At 45.2% G+C, this 20,290-nt stretch overlaps 1 pseudogene; it reads right to left on the bottom strand.

Moving 5' to 3' along the window:
* Positions 1-17,726: 17,726 nt before the first annotated feature.
* Positions 17,727-18,698, bottom strand: LOC102397242 (annotated as a pseudogene).
* Positions 18,699-20,290: the final 1,592 nt, after the last annotated feature.

Below are 20,290 nucleotides of genomic sequence, written 5' to 3'. Positions count from 1 at the left end.
TTTGCGGCAATGGTGTATTCCAGATGCAAGCGAGGGAAGGTGGCTGACTTACATACTCACCAGCCTAGAGGTCCTGGAGGGGGTGACTATTTCTATCTTGTTTAAATGACAAAATGAGAATGGATAAAGACCATGCTCAAGGCAAGGGTCCTAGTAGCTTCCTTCATTGTTGGATTGTGGGGAATTTCCAGGATTTCCAGGGCAAGCATCAGGATGGAGAGGGTACTTGGTGAGCTTCAGTTCAGCTCAGTTCAGTCACTCAGTCGTGTCCTACTCTTTGCAACCCCATGGACTGCAGCACACCAGGCTTCCCTGTCCATCACCAACTCCTGGAGTTTACTCAAACTCATGTCCATTGAGTCAGTGATGCCATCCAACCATCTCATCCTCTGTTGTCCCCTTCTCCTGCCTTCAATCTTTCCCAGCATCAGGGTCTTTTCCAATGAGTCAGTTCTTCACATCAGGTGGCCAAAGTATTGGAGTTTCAGCTTCAACATCAGTCTTTCCAATGAATATTCAGGACTGATTTCCTTTAAGATGGACTGGTTGGATCCCCTTGCAGTCCAAGGGACTCTCAAGAGTCTTCTCCAACACCACAGTTCAAAAGCACCACAGTTTGGTGAACTTGGAAAAGCACATTTAACTTATAAGGAGAAAATATTTCATTATTCTTGCAACTTGTCTCCATAAATACCAGCCTTCCCTAGAAAAGCATCTGGCACCCACTAGGTAGTCAACAGATATTTGTTGGAAAGATTAACTGAAGAATGGATAAATGTAAAAACTCTGCAATCTTAGGACTCTGTTAGCAAGATTCAAAAATAGTCAATGGTGGTTTCAAGGCCTAAGGTAATAGGAACAAAAGGACAAGACGTTCCATTTAGGAAGGACACCTAGTTTATGTTTGAAGCTGACAATCCACATTCCACAAATAATTTTCTGCCTGAGGCCTGTCAAGACTGGGGCTAGACAGATGCGAAAGGGCAAACACTATATGGGTCCCACTTACATGAGGCGCTGAAACCAAGCAAGACCCTGGTGGAGGTGGCTCCTGGGAACCCCAGCTCTTCTGTCTCCCCCCGTTTCTTGATTGTAGGAAATAGGCTTCAGCCTCCAAGACCTACCTTGAGTTACAAAGGAACAAACTGTCCAAACAGTTGCTAATCAAGGAAGAGAGGGGATGGAGAGACAAGGAAGGAGCAGCCAAGAAACAGCAGCACAGCCCGGGGCAGGGCCCTGGCTCTGACTCAAGGGCTGCACGCAGCACTGTCTGTGAGCTCCTCTGCAGAACTAAGACCCCAACACACGGAAGATGTTGACTATTTGATGAAGGGCTCTTCATTCCAGAGAGAAGGTCACAGTTTGATAACCTCTAGAACCACAGAAGCACAAGCTGGAATCAAGATTGCCTGGAGAAATATCAATCACCTCAGATATGCAGATGACACCACCCTTATGGCAGAAAGTGAAGAGGAACTAAAAAGCCTCTTGATGAAAGTGAAAGTGGAGGGTGAAAAAGTTGGCTTAAAGCTCAACATTCAGAAAACGAAGATCATGGCATCTGGTCCCATCACTTCATAGGAAATAGATGGGGAAACAGTGTCAGACTTTATCTTTTGGGGCTCCAAAATCACTGCAGATGGTGACTGCAGCCATGAAATTAAAAGACACTTACTCCTTGGAAGAAAAGTTATGACCAACCTAGATAGCCTATTGAAAAGCAGAGACATTACTTTGCCAACAAAGGTCCGTTTAGTCAAGGCTATAGTTTTTCCTGTGGTCATGTATGGATGTGAGAGTTGGACTGTGAAGAAAGCTGAGCACCGAAGAATTGATGATTTTGAATTGTGGTGTTGGAGAAGATTCTTGAGGGTCCCTTGGACTGCAAGGAGATCCAACCAGTCCATTCTGAAGGAGATCAGTCCTGGGTGTTCTTTGGCAGGAATAATGCTGAAGCTGAAACTCCAGTACTTTGGCCACCTCATGTGACGAGTTGACTCATTGGAAAAGACTCTGATGCTGGGAGGGATTGGGGGCAGGAGGAGAAGGGGACGACAGAGGATGAGATTGCTGGATGGCATCACTGACTCGATGGATGTGAGTTTGAGTGAAATCTGGGAGATGGTGATGGACAGGGAGGCCTGGCATGCTGCAATTCATGCAGTTGCAGACTCGGACACGACTGAGTGACTGAACTGAACTGAACTGAGAACCACAGAAGCTCATCAGGAGACCATCTGAGGCCAGATTACAGGAGTGCAGGCCCTGCACACACCCTGATCCTTATCAGCAATCTTGCCCTTAAATCATCCCCAAGAAAAAGAAATGCAAAAAAGCAAAATGACTGTCTGTGGAGGGCTTACAAATAGCTGTGAAAAGAAGTGAAGCAAAAAGCAAACGAGAAAATGAAAGTTATACCCATTTGAATGCAGAGTTCCAAAGAGATAAGAAAGCCTTCCTTGATCAATGCAAAGAAATAGAGGAAAACAACAGAATGGGAAAGACTAGAGATCTCTTCAAGAAAATTACAGATACCAAGGGAACATTTCATGCAAACATGGGCTTGATAAAGGACAGAAATGGCATGGACCTAACAGAAGCAGAAGATATTAAGAAGAGGTGGCAAGAATACACAAAAGAACTGTACAAAAAAGATCTTCATGACCCAGATAATCACGATGCTGTAATCACTCACCTAGAGCCAGACATCCTGGAACGTGAAGTCAAGTAGGCCTTAGGAAGCATCACTACAAACAAAGCTAGTAGAGGTGATGGAATTCCAGTTGAGCTATTCCAAATCCTGAAAGATGATGCTATGAAAGTGCTGCACTCAGTAGGCCAGCAAATTTGGAAAACTCAGCAGTGGCCACAGGACGGGGAAAGGTCAGTTTTCATTGCTGTAAAACTCCTCACCAGATCCCCCAGGTTGGGTCACTCAGTCGACAGGGCATTGACACCCTGTAGTCCCTTTTGTTTTTCTTTTCTGCTTCACCCAAAACTCTGTCTCTGAGATGCCATTTGGCACCAGTGCTCAGGGGCTGAGTTTTGGCATCAGTACACAGAAGCAGTAAATTCATAAAGACATAAAGTAGAAAGGGACTGGGGCAGAGAGGAAAGAGGGTGTGAGGCCACAAGAAAATGTTGATGATGTGCATTTATTTATTTGGGCTGTTGCAGAGACAAACTCAAATAGAAGAGTTGCCTTTTGAGGTGCAGACCAAACTACAGCTAAAGGCAGTTACACAAACTTGAAGACCACTGTCTGGGTGCTGGACAGTTCAGTTCAGTTCAGTCGCTCAGTTGGGTCCAACTCCTTGCAACCCCATGGACTGCAGCACGCCAGGCCTCCCTGTCCATCACCAACTCCCAGAGTTTACTCAAACTCACATCCACTGAGTCGGTGATGCCATCCAACCATCTCATCCTCTGTCGTCCCCTTCTTCTCATGCCCTCAATCTCTCCTAGCATCAAGGTTTTTTCCAATGAGTCAGTTCTTCGCATGAGGTGGCCAAAGTATTGCAGTTTCAGCTTCAGCATCAGTCCTTCCAGTGAACACCCAGGACTGATCTCCTTGAGGATGGACTGGTTGGACAGTGGATGCTGTTTATTCAGACGGAACTACTCCACAAATTCTCCGGGCAAATTCTTGCCAGTCCTTAGTATTTCAGTTTAAACATGATTTCCTTCTAAAGGCCTCCCAGAACCCACAGGCTTAGGTTGTACCAGGTGAATTTATTGCCTCTCTAGATATCTCCAGCTGCGTCAGCCACCACAGCCCTCCACTGCTTCCTCTGTGAAGAGCACTGGGTGGTCCTCCAACCCCTCACCTCCAAGGGCACTCAACCTCTCCCAGGAGGGGGTCCAGACTCTGCCATGGTCTCCACCCACCCGACAAGAGGAAGGTTGCATGACTTAGCAGACGAAAATACGGGATGCCCACTTGCATTTGAATTTCAGGTAAACAACAAATAATTTTTTAGTAGAAGTATGTCTCATGCAACATTGGGGGCATATTTATATCAAGAAAAATATTCACTGTTTATCTCACATTCAAATTTGGGAGTTCACTGGCCATCCAGGAGTTAAGACCTGGTGCTTTCACTGCCATAAGCCTGGGCTTCGATCTCTGGTTGGGAACGAAGATCCCACAAGCTATGTGGCCAAATAAATATATTACTTAAAAAAACAATAAATGACATCCGAATTTGACTGAGTACCCTATTGTGTCTGGAGACTCTAAACACTAGGGAGGACTTCTCTGGTGGTCCAGCATTTAAGACTCCACCTGCCAATGCAGGGGACACTGGTTCAGTCACTGGTCCAGGAAGATGCCACAGGCCATGGGACAACTAAGCCCGTGGCCACAGCTACTGAGCCCATTAACTCTAGAGCCGGTGAGCACAGCAAGAGAAACTCATGCGCCACAACTGGAGAGTCGCTCCCACCTACCGCAGCTAGAGAAAGTCCGAGAGCAGCTTCAAAGACCCAGGACAGCCGGAAGCAGATAAATACATATTTAAAAAAAAATAATCACTACTGAATCCGAAGAGACTTTGGCTCCTTCCTCACTTTCGAACTCAAGTGAAGCCCCAGGCCACCAGATGTGGGCCGTGGCTCCTCCAGTAGTTGGTCAGAGGATGCTGGCAAACACAACCCAGAAATACAAAGGACTTCTGAACTAGTGAACACTGACAGACAGGAGGAGCCGGGCACGTGAGCGGTTCCTCCTTTCTCCCTCCAGCGGACTACAGTGAAGACTGGTGGTTTCCTAGGCTCTGTCGGAAGACATGTACATGACTCAGCAACTGTCTGTGTCTTTCCTCAGACTGTGATCAGCTCAGGAATCTGAGTCAGGAGATAGATGGGCTCCCGATCAGACATTTACAGCTGGCCTCCTGTCCACATTTCATGGGGCCCGCAGACGGGGACTTCAGCCTGGATACTTAAAACCGTTAGCATTTCCTGAGACAAGAGTTAGGTGGGGTCCCGTTAAGGCATTGACAATCAGCCTCCTGTTTGCCCTCTGAAAGGGAAGTAACAGACACAGGGTAATTAGCTAGTCTTTGTCTCTTGTCAACACCTTACGTTAATAGTCACGGCAATAGCCACGGCAAGGACAAAGAGGCACAAACCCTGTCTGAGTAAAGGGTTAAGGGATCTCCACTCCCTGCCCCTTTTTGGGAAAAGGAGATGCTACACTTGTGCAGAAAGGCTCCCTGTGGGTCTAACGTCAAGGGATAACGCCAGGCCATAATGAGCCTTGCTCCTCCCAGAAGTTTTCACTCCAAGACCCATCTTGGCTGTGGGTGGGGTGGGGGGGAGGCTGCGGTTGTGCACACCCAGGGGAGGGTCCCGGGTAGGTCAGTGTGGAAAGAGAAACCAGATAATTGGCTAACGGTAAACAAAGGCCCAGAAGGACTGACCTATGAAAATGACGTAGCCGCCTCTTTACTGCACTCCTCACTGGGGGACACCCAGACTCTTTCTCTCTGGGTGTATATCTCTGCCTTGCTTCTGTCTCAGCTAAACAAACCATTTCTCTGTGCACTCTCCCATTTGTTGTTATGCTATATTTCTAACAGCTTACAGTTTCTGCCTCTGTGATAAATGCATTTTTCCCCAGGGGCAAAGATCCAGGAGAAAATAACTTCTAGCCTCTTGCCCGTCTGGTGACTAAGATTCTGGGTTTTCATCCAGGCTAAGTAAGTGTTAGTCACTCAGTTGTGCCCAACTCTTCTCAACCCCATGGATTGCAGCCCACAAGTCTCCTGTGTCCATGGAATTCTCCAGGCAAGAATACTGGAGTGGGTTGCCATTTCCTTCTCCAGGGGATCTTCCTGACCCAGGGATCAAATCTGGGTCTCCTGCATTGCAGGCAGATTCTTTACCAACTGAGCTACAAGGGAGGCACAGGCTACCTTGGTTCAGTTCCTGGGCAGGGACTTAAGATCTCACTTCATGCCACTGCTCACAGCTGCCTCGCTGAGATCAAACTCACCCCTTGATTTGCTTTGTCTCTTCTGCTGCCTTATCTCCTTTTTCTTTTGACATTTGCTTCACTGGGATTGTACCTCACAGGGAAACATTAATGAATGCAGAAAATTGATGAATATTAATGAAAAAACACTTGCTCCCTGGAAGAAAAGCTATGCCCAACCTAGAGAGCATATTAAAAAGCAGAGACATTATTTTGCCAACAAAGGTACGTCTAGTCAAAGCTACGGTTTTTCCAGTGGTCATGTATGGATGTGAGAGTTGGACTATAAAGAAAGCTGAGCACCAAAGAATTGATGCTTGTGAACTGTGGTATTGGAGAAGACTCTTGAGAGTCCCTTGGACTGCAAGGAGATCCAACCAGTCCATCATAAAGGAAATCAGTCCTGAATATTCATTGGAAGGACTGATGCTGAAGCTGAAACTTCAACACTTTGGCCACCTGTTGTGAAGAACTGACTCATTGGAAAAGACCCTGATGCTGGGAAAGATTGAAGACAGGAGGAGAAGGGGATGACAGAGGATGAGATGGTTGGATGTCATCACTGACTCGATGGACATGTGTTTGAGTAAACTCTGGGAGTTGGTGATGGACAGGGAGGCCTGGCATGCTGCATCCATGGGGTCACAAAGAATCGGACATGACTGAGAGGCTGAACTGACTGATTAATGAATATTATATTGTTCCTCTATATGCTCCACAGCATCCCTTGCATTTATCACTATTTGAATGGATGTTTGTTCTCTCCTCTAGGTTAAACTGTGGACTTCCCTGGTATCTCAGATGGTAAAGAACCTGCTTGCAGTATAGGAGACCCACGTTCAGACCCTGGGTCAAGGAGATCCCCTGGAGAATGGGATGGCAGCCCATTCCAGTATCCTTGCTTGGAGAATTCCATGGACAGAGGAGACTGCCAGCTACAGTCTATGGGGTCGCAGAGCTGGACAAGACTGAGAAACCAACATTTTCACTTTTTAGTAAACTGTAAGCTCCTTATGGGAAGAGCCTGGGTTTTATCTGTTCGTCACTGTATTACTCAAGGCAAATGCTATATGTGGTACATAGCAAAAGCCTAATCAATATATGTTACTACTGCAAGAATAAACAAGTGAATAAAGCCAACAAACCTGCTAATATTTTGAGAACATTTCCCTGGTAAATCAGATCTTTTTAAAAATTTTTATTGTGATAATAGTCACATAAAACATTCTATGTTAGCCATATTTAACTGTACAATTCAGTGGCACTAAGTCCGTTCACTTCCTACTTTGCTATGCAGCTCTCTTCACCATCCATCTCCTGAATCTTCACCCTCCTGAACTGAAATTCTGTCAGCATTAAACACCAACACCCCATTTCCCCTCACCACTCTGCCCCCGGACCCTGACACCTACCAACGTACTTTCTCACTCTGGACCTCGCTGGTGGTTCAGACAGTAAGCAATCTGTCTGCAGTGCAGGAGACCCAGGTTTGATCCCTGGGTTGGGAAGATGCCCTGGAGATGGGAATGACAACCCACTCCAGTATTCTTGTCCAGAGAATTCCGTGGACAGAAGAGTCTGGCAGGCTGTAGCCCATAGTGTGACAAAGAGTCAAACATGACTGAGTGACTAACACACACATGCACACACACACACACACACACGCACACACACACACACACACATACACACACACACACACTTTCTGATTGAATTTGACTGTTCTAGGTATGTCGTACAAGTGGGATCAAACAGTATTTGTCTGCACCTAATGTATATTGCAATGCATTTTAAGGTTACTGAGTGGTTGATAATGAATTTTCAAGCTGAAGCCAAATGATTACAGGATTTTTGTTTCGATTTGCATCAGTATCTTTGAGCACTTACTCAGCCTAGCTTGTACTGCTTATATTTGTTATTGCAAAGTTTACTCTGGCTTTCTGGTCTATAATTGTATCTTAGTGAGTTGGGGAGAGTGTAAGCCTAGTGTCTTGTGTAACACATGAATTATAAGAGCCCAGAGGGAATGTCCCTGTATGAGCTTCTGTCTTATTTATATCTGATCTGGTATGTAAAGCTCAGATCCTGCAGGACTGAACTCATACCTGTTTCCATACCCACCTTGGTCCCCATCCCTTCCAAGTGTCTGCATCTATTGAAGGTGGCCTGGAGGTACTTGGTCCTCACTTGTTCCTTTAACCACTCCCTAACCCTCCTACACAGTGTGCAAGGAGGGCTTGCCCAGAGGGTGGGGCAGAGGTTGAGGAAGAAGGAGCCAGGATCACAGAGCTGACTTGCCCCATCTGATAACAGGTCCACCAGCTGACAGTCAAGAGAAGGACTAAGGAAAATAGGGGAAGAATGGGGGGGGAGTGGGAAGAAAGGTCAGTATAATGCAAAGTGGAGATAGGAGGGGCTTATTGAAAAGTTCTCATTATGAAAACACCAAACTTGAGTTTTGCTAATATAGGTCAGAGCCCTGATTTGGGGTTTTCCTAGGTCTTTTTTTATTTTTTCTCACTGTATTTCATGAGGGATCTTAGTTCCCCAACCAGGGATTGAACCTGTGCCCACTGTAGCAGAAGTGTGGCATCATCCTAACCACTGGACCACCAGAGAATTCCCTTCCTTGGTCTTAAGTAGGCCTTTCTGTCCTCCTTTCCTCCTGGTCTTCTCTTAAAACTAGGATTTTATTTATTTATTTATTTAAAAATTTTCGACCACTCTGGGTCTCTGTTGCTGTGCACGGACTTCCTCTGGTCGTGGCTGTGGCTTCTGCTTGTGGTAGCATCTCTTAGAGGCAGAGCATGGACTCTAGGGAGCATGGACTCAGTAGTTGGGGCCCACAGGCTTAGTTGCACTGAAGCATGTGGAATCTTCCCAGACCAGGGCTCAGACTTGTGTCCCCTGCATTGGTAGGTGGATTCTTAACACTAGACCCCCAGGGAAGTCCCTTCCATTTCTATCTTGGCGAATTAGGGCAACGTGGGGCAGTAAAAGTAGCCCAGGGTTAGAAATCTGGAGACTTGGATTCTATTCCTCATTCTGATCTAACCTGCTGGTGACCACAGACAAGTCAGTTCCCCTCTCTGAGTCACTGTTTCCCAACCTGTAAAACAAGACGGTGTGTTGAACTCCTTTCCAGTGTCTGCATGAGTCTGCAATCCAGTCCCAACCTGCCTCAACTTGAAAGCCGTGGCTCTGATCTTCAACTGGAAAGTTGAAGAAGATTCTGTTCCGTGCTGGTCTCAGCATGTACATTCACCCACATGTTGCTCCTGCTGATGCTTCCTCTTGGTGATTATTTCCCTGTGCAGCTTGTCATTTGTGACTCCTGGGCTCCTTTTCCACCAGGGCTTGCTGTGGGAGGCTGGTTTGCCTTGGTTTGTTCAGCTGCCCCTCCAAGATGGTCTTAACATTGTCTCTGCTGAGGCCTTACAACCCGTGGACCAGTGTTTGTGTTAATTGCTTGGTTCGGAGTCTCTGTGACCTCAGACCTCACACCTGTGTCAACATAAGCCTGTTGCCACAGATCAGTTCATAGGTTCTCTGACCTCGGGGAAGAGGCAGGCAGCCTAGTCATTTTCTATGGGCATGTGAGTGGAGGTTTCCTAACCCACAGGTGCAGGCAGCCCTTCTTGACCCCCATGAGCACTGCACTCAGGACCAGTGGCCAACATGACCTCCCAGAGCTCCCCAAACCCCAAACCCCTGCTCTGAGGTCTGCATCTGGCTCAGAAAGTCCCCAAGCCACAAGGCTTCTGCACGCCTCCTGCTCTGATTTTGAGTTCTCTTTCCAGCACCCACGGATTGCCCTTTCTGGGTTTTCAGCTTCAGTCTTCGTGTTTGCAGAACAGTGCCTGTGCCCATGTGCCTCGGGGAAGGGGAGTCCCCCGGGTGGGCTCGGCCAGCCCAGTCCTCTCTTGCTGTGCCCGTGTGCCTCGGGGAAGGGGAGTCCCCTGGGTGGGCTCGGCCAGCCTAGTCCCCTCTTGCTGTGCCTGTGTGCCTTGGGGAAGGGGTCCCCTGGGTGGGCTCGGCTAGCCCAGTCCTCTCTTGCTGTGCCCGTGTGCCTCGGGGAAGGGGAGTCCCCCGGGTGGGTTCAGCCAGCCCAGACCCCTCTTGCTGTGCCTGTTCGGCCCAGCTGCCTTTTCCATAGACCCAGGGAACGGTGGCATGCACATTGCGGCAGGAGGGCTTGGGAGGCAAACTCTCCCGCTCTCATACCCCTTCCCCCAGGAAGAAAGCCCCTTCCCTGAGCCTGAGACCCTTCTCCAGAGCTAGCTCTCCTTCCACAGGGCGAGTTGGGGGTCCAGGGGGACCTGCTTTCTCTCTCCCTGCGGTCCTCGGAGAAAGATGGAAAACAGCTTGCTCATCAAGTGGAGAGAACAGGGCAGGGGCTGGGGACAGGGGCTGGGGTGGCGGGCGCCTGGCTGATGTGGAGAGAGGGCGAGAGGGCAAAAGCTGAGGTCCTGGGGAGAAGGGTTAGGCCAGCTCACAGGCAGTACGATGCTGCTGCCGTTCAGTTGCATCCAGCTCTTCGTGACCCCAAGGACTGCAGCACACCAGGCTGCCGTCCCAGCTTCCCCTTCATTTCCTTCACATTCCCCTTCCCCCTTCCCCTTCACACACAAACCTGGTGTGTGGTGTGTGTGTGAGAGAGAGTGTGTTTGTGATTGTGTATGTGTGTGAGCTTATCTATGCGCGTGTGTGAGTTGTGTGTGTGCGTATGTGTTTGTATAACTGTGTATGTGTTTGTGACTGTGTATCTATGTGTGTATGTATTTGTTAGTGTGTATGTGTGAGTATGTATGAGTGTGTATGTGAATGTGTATATGTGTTAGTGTGTGTTTGTGACTGTGTCTATGTCTGTATGTGTGAGTATGTGTGTATGTGAATGTGTATATATGTTTGTGTGTGTGTTTGTGACTGTGTATCTATGTGTGTATGTGTTAGTGTGTATGTGTGAGTATGTGTGAGTGTGTATATGTTAGTGTGTGAGTATGTATGTGAATATGTGTATGTGTTAGTATGTGTGTGTTTGTGACTGTGTATCTATGTATGTGTGAGTATGTGTGAGTGTGTATGTTAGTGCGTGTGTATGTTTGTATCTGTGTTTGTGAATGCATATATGTGTTAGTGTGTATGTGTGTTTGTGAGTGTGTATGTGAGTGTGTGTGTGCATGTGTAGAGAGAAGTTCACGGTCAAGTCACAGGGAGTCAGGAGAACTCAGGTGGAATCCTCACCTCGTCTTCTTGCAAATTGATGCTCCTCTCTGGACTCCCATTTCCTAATTCTAATTCTCCAAGTTAGAGGACTGTATTAGGTTTGTAGATTGTAAATGTGATTTTAGCAGTGGAACCCTTACTTTCCAGTGCAGGCCTTCATGGAAACTAGTCCACAGAATGTGTAAGAGAGCTGCCACCTCTGACAAGCAAGGACCAGCCTCCACGCCCAGCGGCTTCATTTCCTTCATGGGGTCCCTGGAACATAGTCTGAAAACTGCCAGTCTGTGTACAATTTCTACAGTTTCTCCCAGCTGAGGTTTTATAACTCTGATTAGAAGGGGAAAAGTTCACAAGGCAGAGCTGAAGCGGCATGATTTTCCTGAAAACAGGAAGTCAGAGCTACCAAACTGTGAAGCCAGGGCTTTTAGACCACACCGCATTCTTTCTTAAGGAACCTTTCACCTCCTTTTGGGTGAATTGTTGACAGCAACGGCCAGCTGTTGTGTAGACATGGGAAGATTGCTGGGCTGAAAGGGAGCGTTCTCAATAGCCAGCTGTGACTCATTTGCAAATTATTTCACCGCTTAGAGCCTCAGTTCTTTGTGAAAAGAGGGGAGTGGAACAAGCTAGTCCTCGGAGGTTACTGATGGCTAAGAATGTTCTGAGATGGAGAAAGTTATTAATGTGTTCACAAAAATTGTGTGTTCAAGTGCTATGTTTCAGGCACCACTTGCTCTGCATGGGGATTATAGCCTAAGAGGAGGACAGACACCGAACAATGATGCATTATGTGAAAAAGAAAGTACTGGCTGACAAGTGACCAGAGAGGAACATCTCAAGTTGGACCAGAGGGTCCGGGTGGTCTTCCAAGACAGAGGGAGATAGAGACAGAGTCACAGTGAAACACGCAGGTAGAAAGAGATAGAGAGAGACAGAAGAGAAGCAGAGAGACAGAATGAGGAAAATGATGCAAAGGGCATCTGAGATGACTGCAGATTAGGGAGAGAAATTTGATTTCAGCTGAGGTTAGAGATATGTGTGACCCAGAGAACCAAGTGAATTCACTGTCTAATGCACCAACCTGTGGGCAAAGCAAACTCTTTGGTCATCTTTCTACTCAACTTGGCTCCAAAATGTTTGAGCAAGCAGCTTGCACAAAATAACCCGAAATAACGGATTAAAAGAATGGTGGAAGAAAAAAGGAGAGATCAGAGCCAGGAATAAGAATAAAAGTGCTCATCACAGTGACCTAAATTCTGGCTACAGACGTCACAGATTTTACTCAAAACTTGTCAGCGATCAAAGTAGAAAGAACTTGTGTTTCCATGTTCAGTGGTACAATTCACAGTGTTAATGAAATTATTACAGTAAAACTGTTGATAGGAAAGCCATCAGAGTGTAAAATTCCTCTGGGGTCCTCCAGTATAAACCATTCATTGTGGATGTTGATACAATGTTGTCTGCTAAACTCTTCTTTAATCACTCTCTTTTGTCTAGCTTAATCCAGTGGGAGACTTAAAAGCATCAACCACCACCCTCCTTGCAGTAATATTATGCCCCAACCCTGATATCCTGATACATTGCTCTCTAGACTGTTCTACTCCGGAGCCTGCAGCACAACTGGTCCTTTCTTTACCTGAATACAGAAACTTAAAGTCTTCATCACTGAGTCGTGTTTGAGTCTTTGTTTCTCATGGACTGCAGCCCGCCAGGCTCCTCTGTCCATGGAATCCTCCAGGCAAGGATATTGGAATGGGTTGCCATTTCCTTCTCCAGGGGAATCTTCCCGACCCAGGGATTGAACCTGGAGTTTCCTACATTGCAGGCAGATTCTTTACCTTCTGAACCGCCAGGGACCTTGGGTTGAAGCTTCATTACTACTGTTACCTTTGAAGAGCATTATTCATTCATATTAATTTAATTAACTCAATTTTAATATCTTGGTTTCTCCTCGTTTCACAGTTATTTGGGAGTAAAGCCATTTATAAGATTGTTCCATTAACAAATCCACTTTTGAATAATACTTTTTGAATTGCTGTTTTAAAAATAAAGTTCCTGGTCTAGAACTCCTCATATAGAACTTCATGGTGGTCTTATTGAAACTAATCCTAACTATTTAACAGAAGTCAGTCAGTCCTCCTTTCTATCATGCCATGAAATCATGCCTGACTTGAGAAATTAGTCTTTTCTTTTTTTTTTAACAGAATTTGTTTTAATATTTTCTTCATCTCTGGATGATGCCAAGCATACGTGTGAGAATATGTATTCAATTAATGGACTTGGTATCATGTAGACATACACTTAAGATCTTAGCTTGTGTGCCTTCGGATATGTTATGTAACCTCCTTCCTGAGCCTTACATACTTTATCTCTTAGATAAAGATGATTCAAACCCATCTCATACTTTGGTTGTGAGAATTAAAAAAAAAAAATTGTGTATATCAGAGACTTTCTGTAGTACGTAAATGAGGACAATAAACAATCCTGTCTAACAGGGTCATTTCAAGGATTAAAAGAGTACATTTGAAGAAACATTGGGGAGGGAAAAATCAGTTTGATGTTGATAGTGGTCACCCTTCATCCAGGGTACGATATAGCTGTCCTATTACATTGCTGTCAGGAGGCTCCATTTGTAGCCACTCTAGAGAGAACTTGGCAGTGTCTATAAAAACTTTTAAATATGCATGTCCTGTAAGCAGCAATTCAACTTCTCAGTTTGACCATAAAAGTGCATATTAGCAGGAAGGGTGTATACAAATGTGTATGTTGCAACACTCTTTGTAATAAATTAGCCGAAACTGGAAACTCCCTAAATGTTCACGGAGGAGTAGGTACGTAGATTTTGGTGTGTCAGTTCTACAACAGTGGAAAAGACTGAGGGAGAATTATATGTATAACATGGAAAGAGGTCCAGGAAGTAATGATTAAAATTTTTAAAAATCAGCATATAGAAAAACCAATCAATATGCATTTCACTTATGTGAATACATATAGAGCCACATAAAACAGCACTATATATTTTTGACTGGTACATATAAGAATATTATTAAGCAGAAAAAGTATAAATTTACATGCCAGTATAAACCATAATTACCTCTTGGGGAGTGCAGGAAGGGGTTGACATGGAGGGTTACTGTTTAAAAGAAACATTTGGACTTCCCTGGTGGTCCAGTGGTTAAGACTTTGCCTTCCAATGAAGGTGGTACCAGTGTGATCCCTGGTTGGGGAGCTGGGATCCCACATACCTCCTGGGCAAAAATCCAAAAAGCACAGAACAGAAACAATATTGTAACAGACTAAATAAAGACGATACCAAAGAATGATCCAGATCAAAAATATTTCTTTAAAAATAAAAGAAATATTCCCTTACCTATGGTGTTCCAATTTTTTTAAATGGAGAATCTCCACATATGTTATAGAGTTGGAATACAATTTTTAAAAGCTTTGAGAGCAATGCCTGGCATATAATAAGCTTCTAATAAGTGTTAATTCCTTCCTTTGACATAAAATTTTTAAATCATCTGCCAAGTGAATTGAGATTTATTCATTAATTAAGCAAATACTTATTAACACAGAGTTTGTCCCAGTCATATCCTATACTTCAGGGACACAGTAGAGAGATGTTTACAACTTGAGTAGAAGACAGATAAGTAAAAAAGAAAAACCTGCAGTCTCACAGGAGCTGATAGATGAAATAGAGGATGCTACGGGAATATACCACAGTAATGCGGAACTTCCTCTGAAGGAGTCAGAGACCAAGGAAGGTTTCACAGATGAACTTCAAAGTCATAGCCCCTCCTGTACATGTTGTTGCTATTTAGTCATTAAGTTGTGTCCAACTCTTGTGACCCCTTGGACTGTAGCCCACCAGGCTCCTCTGTCCTTCGGATTTCCCAGGCAAGAATACTGAAGTGGGTTGCCACTTCCTTCTCCAGGGGGTCTTCTTGAACCAAGGATCAAATCCCCATCTATTGCATTGACAGCCAGATTCTCTACTGCTGAGCACCCAGGGATGCCCCCTCCTACGTATAAACTGCCAATAACCCAAGTGGTCAGAGAATGGATCAAATCCCAGCATGAATTAAAAGGACTGAGGCAGAAGAGCTATAGCCAAAGTTAAAGGAGCTTAAGGATGACTGTCATGGTTCACCATGATCTGTACACATAACCACTAAAGAAGCAAGACTTCATAAGTGTTTGTTCTTTGCTCAAGAACTATCTTGTAAAATAGGATCAGAGACAAATTAAAATCCACATTCAGTTCTGCTGCAGACTCACTGAGTTGGCTTTCCTATCTCAGACAATGTCATAGTGTGGGGCCCCTTCCGAAGCAATTCATGAAAACGACAGGAGGGTTATCTGAATCATGTTCCGGGCTGCAATCAAACTCTGGAGAAACAATAGAAAAGATACAAATTCTAATACATGAAGGGAAATTCAACTGGACATGAAGTGAGAACAGAGGGTAAGCCAAACATCCATGCAAGACCAAGAGTGAGAAGTGGTCTAGGGAATAGACGTGGAGTCAGAGCTGCCGGAGGCAGTCTGTCTCCTCTGACTCTGTCTCTTAAGTCAGGTCCCACCCAGTCACTCGGTGGTTTCAGCCATGAGCATTAGCCACATGGCACTCTGATCTCCTTCAGAGCTTCTGCACTATTTTTGCTCTTTGCTCCCTGTGACTTGCTCACAGCTTTGGATCTGCTGGTTTACGTCCCTATTTCTAGCCCCAAGGAACCCTATGACCCTGCAGATGTGACCTTAATCTCTTTTCACACACAGTCTACATGTATCTTATTGCTTTGCTGGCTCTGAGTAATCATTTCTAAACCCAATTCAGTGAGGGCTCTCAGGTTCCTAGTCTAGAGTCAGCCTTCCTGGTCAGGATCAACCTTTGGATAGATCAGTACCCAAAGAAAGGGGAAGAAAATGTTTGTTCCAAGTCATGAATGGGTTGGTATGAGTGGTACTTTGTAAAGAGGTCTCTAATGAATGTTCGTGGTCATAAGGCCATGCTCCAGCTGGCTCTAAGTTATCAGCCACACAGCGCCTAAGGCCATAAAGCTAAGGGGTGTCACCAAAAATACCTGAACACAACCTAATTGTCCATTGACAGAGAAATGGATAAAGAAGATGTGCTGCACATATACACTGGAATATTTCTCAGACATAAAAAAGAATGAAATCATGCCATTTGCATCCAGCCACATGGATACTGTCACCCTGCTTATTTAACTTATATGCAGAGTACATCATGAGAAAGGCTGGGCTGGAAGAAACATAAGCTGGAATCAAGATTGCCAGGATAAATATCAATAACCTCAGATATGCAGATGACACCACACTTATGGCAGAAAGTGAAGAGGAACTAAAAAGCCTCTTGATGAAAGTGAAAGAGGAGAGTGAAAAAGTTGGCTTAAAGCTCAACATTCAGAAAATGAAGATCATGGCATCTGGTCCCATCACTTCATGGGAAATAGATGGGGAAACAGTGGAAACAGTGTCAGACTTTATTTTGGGGGGCTCCAAAATCACTGCAGATGGTGATTGCAGCCATGAAATTAAAAGACGCTTACTCCTTGGAAGGAAAGTTATGACCAACCTAGACAGCATATTGAAAAGCAGAGACATTACTTTGCCAACAAAGGTCCATTTAGTCAAGGCTATGGTTTTTCCAGTAGTCATGTATGGATGTGAGAGTTGGACTGTGAAGAAAGCTGAGTGCAGAATTGATGCTTTTGAACTGTGATGTTGGAGAAGATTCTTCAGAGTCCCATGAACTGCAAGGAGATCCAACCAGTCCATTCTAAAGGAGATCAGTCCTGAGTGTTCTTTGGAAAGAATGATGCTAAAGCTGAAACTCCAGTACTTTGGCCACCTCATGCGAAGAGTTGTCTCATTGGAAAAGACTCTGATGCTGGGAGGGATTGGGGGCAGGAGGAGAAGGGAATGCCAGAGGATGAGATGGCTAGATGGCATCACTGACTCGATGGACTTGAGTCTGAGTGAACTCCTGGAGTTGGTGATGGACAGGGAGGCCTGGCATGCTGCAATTCATGGGGTCGCAAAGAGTCAGATACGACTGAGCGACTGAACTGAACTGAACTGACATGGATGGACCTACAAAGTGTCATACTGAGTGAAGTAAGTCAAACAGAGAAGGAGAAATATTGTATGACATTTTTATATGTGGAATCTAAAAAGAAATGATATAAACAAACTTCCAAAGTAAAAAATACATTATTTTCTATCACAAATAATCAAAATGGAAACCCCATCAGTCTATGACCAGAAGAGTAAAAGGAATAAACAAATCTTTGTGGGGCCTAATTATGCAGTAGACATGTAGGTTGGGAGTCTTATCTGAAATAGCTTCTTTAACTTATTATTCAAATTCCTATTATGACTAATAATAAGTGGGCCATTTATTTTTTATGCCAAGGTACATATAGGAAAATTAAATTGTTTTTTAATTCAAGGAACTATAACACACAGAGTGAACATCGGCTTCCTTCCTTGAGTTTTTTCAAGGTATCTTTTTTATCTCCTTGTTTCTCAAACTGTATATGATGGGGTTCAGCTTTGGGACTCACAACTCCATAGAACAAGGACACCACCATATCTTGGCCCGGCGAGTAGCCAACACCAGAGTGGAGACATGCGAAGAGACCAGGGCCATAAAAGAGAGTCACTGTGATCAAATGAGAGGCACAGGTATTGAAAGCTTTTGTCCACCCTGGGGTTGAGCGGATCCTCGTGACAGCAGCGATGATGTAGCCATAGGAAACCACGACAACAAGAGCTGATGTCTTGAACGAGCGAGGTCACTCCCTGGCTGAGGAAGGGGCTGAACCAAGACAAGACCAGCAAGGGTGGCAGGTCACAGAAAAAGTGGTGAATGACCCGTAGCCCACAGAATTGGAGCCCGGATACAGAGCTGGTCTGGACCAGTCAGGTGAGGAGGCCTCCAGGGTATGCTGCGACGGCCATGCGCACACAGACGGCTGCGCAGAGCAGAGGCTGCAGGGCTGCGCGTGGCGGCGAACCGATCGTCCGCCGTGGCTGCCAGGAGGCGGACCTCCGCGTCCCCCAACCCGATGAAGAAGAAAAACTGGGCGGCACAGCCCACGAGGGAGATGGTCTTCTGCTCCCTGAAGAAGTCACAGAGCATCTTAGGGGCTATGGAGGAGGTATACGAGAGGTCAATGACGGACAAGTTACCGAGGAAGAAATACATGGGGGAGTGGAGGTGTGACTCCACCGTGATCAGGACGATAAGGCCCAGCTTCCACGCTAGAGTCATGAAGAAGATCCCCAGAAACAGACTGAAAAGGATAACCTGAAGCTCTGGATGCTCTGAAAATCCCAAAAGGATGAAATGTGTCATCAGGTTGATGTTCTGGCCCAGGGCCACTGTCTTCTCTCTCCTGCCTTCAGAGCCCCATGCAATTCCTGAGGCAATGAAAATCCAGGTAAAGAAACCATTTGGTTCTGTCATGGAATCCTAGACCCTCAGAGCCCGAAGAGACAGTGAAAGGCAAATGTCTTACCTCCACCCAATGCAGAAATCCCCTCTACAGCATTTGTTGGGGTTTTCCAAAAGATTATCGTCACCCTCATCTCATTTTTTATGCAAAAGTGACCGGCCTCAGAATAGACTGCCATGTTTGCATTATCTGGATCATCACCTTCACTGTCCACATCACAGCTTTATCAAAGGCAGTTATTCATAGCATTGGGATTAAATACCACCACCCCCTTTTTTTCAGTTGTTCTAAGCAACGCTATGACAAATTTAGACAACACACTAAAAAGTAGAGATATTAATTTACTGACAAAGGTCAGTATACTCAAAGCTATGCTTTTTCCAGTAGTCATGTACAGATGTGAGAGTTGGACCATAAAGAAAGCTGAGCACCAAAGAATTGATGCTTTTGAACTGCAGTATTGGAGGAGACTCTTGAGAGTCCCTTGGACTGCAAGGAGATCCAACCAGTCCATTCTAAAGGAGATCAGTCCTGTGTGTTCATTGGAAGGACTGATGCTGAAGCTGAAATTCCAATACTTTGGCCACCTGATGTGAAGAGCTGACTTATTTGAAAAGACCCTGATGCTGGGAAAGATTGAGGGCAGGAGGAGAAGGGGAAGACAGAGGATGAGATGATTGGATGGCATCACTGACTCAATGGACATGAGTTTGAGCAAGCTCCAGGAGTTGGTGAGGGACAGGGAAGCCTGGTGTGCTGCAGTCTATGGGGTCGGAAAGAGTTGGACACGACTGAGTGACTGAACAACAAGCTTTGTGATTCGATTATTGAGCCACTCAGATTTATACTAGATTTTTTCTTTTTTGAAAATAAATTCCTAGAGAGGCAATTTTGTTTCTTATCATCATTGTCTATTCTGACCAGGCTTTATGGAGTCAAGATGTTCTTTTTCCTTAAAGCAGAGCAATGAAGCACTTAGAGATGTGAAAAACCGGCTTCCCCTTTAGAAATTAAAGAAAGGGTAAGGAAAAAAAGCTCCATGCTGTGAAATATTTACACTCAACATTATCAACACCGCGTGTTTGACAAAGAAATGAAGATGATGTAGAAAGTAATAAAACATTGCTATTAAGTTCAATATATTCAACATATTGCATGAGACAGTCAGGAAATAAATGAATCACACCCCCGTGCTTCAGGGGCGCCGAGAGCAGTGTTTGTCCAGTGCCCTGGGTCTGGGGCACAGCATCTGAGAGGAAATGCCTTTGAGGACTCCAACAATGAGGAAAGAGTAACCAGAATGAAAATTTTGTGTGTGAGTGGTTGACAGGTGGTTCGCTCAAGAGCTTTGTGTTAAAAATGAAAAAAGCGTTTGCAAAAGCACAGAGACCATAGCATTTGAGGAACACTTAAAGTGTTAGCATGGCTGGAGCACAGAGTAATCAGAATTAAGAGAAGATAATTAAGTCTACCTTTGAGAGATGGGAGGGGCTGAACAAACTGTGAAAGGGCTTCAAAAGTGAAGATGATGAGGACATACGTTGAAATGTTTCATATATATAATTGCATTTATTGCATATATAATGGTACCTATTGCATATAT

The sequence above is a fragment of the Bubalus bubalis genome, chromosome 16, assembly GCF_019923935.1.
Source record: "Bubalus bubalis isolate 160015118507 breed Murrah chromosome 16, NDDB_SH_1, whole genome shotgun sequence".
Taxonomy (NCBI): Eukaryota; Metazoa; Chordata; class Mammalia; order Artiodactyla; family Bovidae; genus Bubalus; species Bubalus bubalis.
Note: the sequence above shows the minus strand (reverse complement) of the source record. Positions and strands in the feature narration are given on the sequence as shown.